Source organism: Oncorhynchus clarkii, chromosome 18 (genome assembly GCF_045791955.1).
Source record: "Oncorhynchus clarkii lewisi isolate Uvic-CL-2024 chromosome 18, UVic_Ocla_1.0, whole genome shotgun sequence".
NCBI classification, from domain to species: Eukaryota; Metazoa; Chordata; class Actinopteri; order Salmoniformes; family Salmonidae; genus Oncorhynchus; species Oncorhynchus clarkii.
Window position 1 is genome coordinate 17,261,039 of NC_092164.1, and position 3,707 is coordinate 17,264,745.

Sequence of the window (3,707 nt, forward strand, 5' to 3'; positions counted from 1 at the left end):
GTATATTCCACTGGGAGTGGTTTAGTGAATTATAATATGTATTCTAGGTGCTCACCTGCAGATCTGAGGTCAGTTCAGTAGTCAGTCCCCGCTGTCGAATGTAGAGGTTACTGAAGTAACCTTTTATCCGCCCCCTGCCCCCTGCCCCCACTCAACCCTCATACCTATTCATACCCTTCTTTTTTCTCTGCCTCCTCTCTCTTTTTCTATCCCTCCGTCATTCTCAGTACGTCTCCCTCCCCTCCTCGTTCCTAACCTCCCTCCCTCTCCCTCCGTCTCTCTAATTAATGCTGTTATCATCCCACTCTCTCTCTCTCTCTCTCTCTCTCTCTCTCTAAGCTGTGCTTCGCTCCTACTGTTATCATCCCACTCTCTCTAAGCTGTGCTTCGCTCCTACTGTTATCATCTCTCTCTCTCTCTCTCTCTCTAAGCTGTGCTTCGCTCCTACTCGTCAGTTAGCAGAGCCTTTAACTGCTCCAACACCTTTGCCAAAGTCGATGGGAAAGTTACGCTACAATTTCTCTATTGGTTCTATACCTTTATTTATATACAATAGAATATTTGCATACAGTACTTTACAAGCCAATTACAGTGCAATCTTTTCAGTTATTTATTGTTTAAAAAATAAAAATTAAGAGACAAATGTAAGTGTAGTTATAAATGTACTAATTGTTTTTTTTCTCTCGTAGCATGTTATATTGTTATTATGATAATTTTTCTGTTTTTGTTTTCGTTGGATGTTATTTTAGATGTTTGATTTAAGGCCAGCATTTCGTACTCTCAGTAGCCAATTACATATCTCATTTATTCTCTTACAGTTGTTGGGAAAACCTGTAGTTGTTTCATTATTCTGTATGTCGGTGTCAGTGCCGTTTTTAACATGTTAACCAAATGTCTGTCCTTGTCATCTCCTCTCTGACACACAGAACTGGCTCTTATCCATAGCCACGTGACCATCACGTCATAACACCAATAATGGTGGCTTTCGAATTGTTATGTCATGATTTCACGGTTATGACCAGCCTGTGTGGTTTTCTGTATGCATTAAGAGATGTAGCGAACCGTTAGCCAGGTTATATTGGTAAAGATTTTAGACAGCTGGAGCAAACACACAAAAGTGTCTTCAGAAATGTTACCTTTTCTGATATTAAGGTTATGTTGGAGTCTGTATTGGGATTTAAGCAGAAGCACAACGTACCGTACAACTCTGAGGGGCACTGGTAGTTAAATAATGTACACTCTTAGAGAAAAGGGTTCCAAACGGGCTCTTCAGCTGTCCCCATAGGAGAACCCTTTTGGGTTCCACGTAGAACCCTCCAATGGGGGACAGTCGAAGAACCCTTAAATGCTCTAGGTAGCATCTTTTTTCCCGGAGAGTTTATGAAGGTACTCTGAAGGTTAAATAAGGTATGAAGGTACTCGTTACAGTTACTGTAATCAGTGCTTGAAGAGGACGGCAGAAGGTGGCGGTACTGAATTTAATTCTACCGTTTGAGCCGGGATTCTGTAAGAGTTTCCATTATTCAGACAGTATGACGAGACTTGAAGACTCAGGTTAGCTCCGCATGGCTAATGCCCTAGGCTTCAGTTCCAGGGGCTAACACAGTCTTGGGACACTGTACAGTGCCCCCTCAGTGGGAAGGTGCGTGGTGTCTTGGGGAGTCAGAACAATAGTTGCCTTAATTTGTCGTTTATACTGCCTAATGTTATAGATTAGGACTTGTTGGATGTCATATCTGTTTGGATTATTTCTGCCAAAATCGAGGCTTGTGTCATGCCATTTTACTTTGCGTGTGTGTGTGACACGCACACACACACACGTTCCTTTCAACGTTATCTTCGCTCTAAAGGGTTCCTTGATGTTCCCTCTGTGACCACACAGCATTATTATTCCTGTCACATTGTTATCCTCTCCAAAAGGAAAGACATAACTTGATCTCTGATTCACGCTTCGTTCATATTTTTAGTATTTTTAATGTTTCCTTTTTTGGGGGGGGAAAGCTAAATGTATTAAATGTTCTGTTGTTAAATATACGACCCCTTGATTGAGTCTTAACACGCTGATTTCACACTGAAAAGGGTCAAAAAGACTACAACAATCAAATCGGGATGTCAGTCAGACCAATGAGGATGAGGATGATGAGGAATACTTTTCCCAGCTTGATGTCGTATAAAGGGCCTTGGTGATTATTTTCTGTCCAGTGTTTTGCTTAGAATTGATAGTCAGTGCAGAGTTATTATACGGATAGAGATGTAGTATTGACGCTAAAATGAGGCAAGTACAACTAACAGATTATATGGAGCACTTTTAAAGTGGTAGACCCTTAGTGTCTGTCCTGCGAGAACCGTGATGCTTTTCATCAGACAGCTTCTTGTTTTGATACCAGACACACAGCTGCCCGCCGGGCACTCTGTTACATTGGCATTACTATGTCGTCTGGAGTTTTGACCACGTCATTGTTGTGACTGAGTCGTCTGGCACTGTTGGGTCATTTGGTGTTGCTGTGGCATATAGCGTTACTCTGTCATCTGACGTGACTTTGTCATGTTGTGTCCCGTCTTTCCTGTTTACCTGTCTCAGTTAGAAAGAAGACTGTTGATATGTCCTGTTGTGTTAAATCTCTCCCAAGCCTTTTATACAGCCAAATCATTCCCGAAGTTGTGTTAAATCTCCGCCAAGCCTTTTACAGCCAAATCATTCCTGAGGGGTTAAATCTGCCCCAAGCCTTTTACAGCAAAATCATTCCTGATGTTGTGATAACTCTTCCCCAAGCCTTTTACAGCCAAGTAATTCCTGACATAGTGTTAAATCTGCCCCAAGCCTTTTACAGCCAAGTAATTCCTGACATTGTGTTAAATCTGCCCCAAACCTTTTACAGACAAGTCATTCCTCATGCCTAGGATTAGGAGTTTTCCTTAACCATGTGAATTGACCAGGATGGTTAGGACACATGGTCACGAAATACTCCTGTCCATACTCCCTAATAATGCCTAATGTTATAGGCTAAGGTTAGGATAATAGTAGGCCTGTGATATCACCAATGCTGACCCAATGTTCCCTAAATGTTTTTGGCTAATATTCTCTCAAGCTTTTGGCTCGTGTTTTTCCAGGGCTTGGCCCAATAGCTACTTGTCTGTGTGAGCAGGGTACACCCTGTAAGATTTGTATTTAGGCAAATCTTTAGACCCTTCTGGCCCTGCTGATCTAGTGGGTCCTGAACAAAACAGATAATTCTGCCCAGCAACCCAGCATCTGTGCCTTCTGATTGGTTACTTTTTTTTGTCAGATTAATAAAAATAGAAAAATGAAATGGAAAATACGGATTTATACGGATTTTGAATATGAGAGATTGGATATTGAATGGGTAACAGTCCCAGATTAATGTATGAAGACTTGTATGTACTAAACATTTTTTTATTAGTCTGGAACAAAAACAAACCAACAACATATTTGTACCTCACACTTATCAAAACAAACATTCCAATTTGTCATGGGCTGCAATTTGAAAGAAAAAAAGAAAATCATACATTTCTACTTTGTATTGTAAATGTTAGACTATTTCATATGCATTATATAAAATAAACCGCCATATCAATTTTAATGTATAGATTTTGCAAATACTACCCTCTGTATGTAAGACCTAACTGTATCGGTAGCCTGTGTTATATAATATATTTATGCCCAATAAATGTTAAATTTTTTCTGA

General features: G+C 40.4%; 1 protein-coding gene across 3 annotated transcripts in view; it reads left to right on the forward strand.

Moving 5' to 3' along the window:
* LOC139373104 (fibronectin type III domain-containing protein 3B-like) overlaps positions 1-3,707 on the forward strand; it is a 143,084-nt gene extending 139,377 nt beyond the window's left edge. For all 3 annotated transcript variants that reach the window (XM_071113215.1, XM_071113214.1, XM_071113216.1), the window contains exon 27: positions 1-3,707. This exon is cut by the window's left edge and continues 1,597 nt beyond it. The gene's annotated coding sequence lies outside the window, so the exon portion shown is untranslated.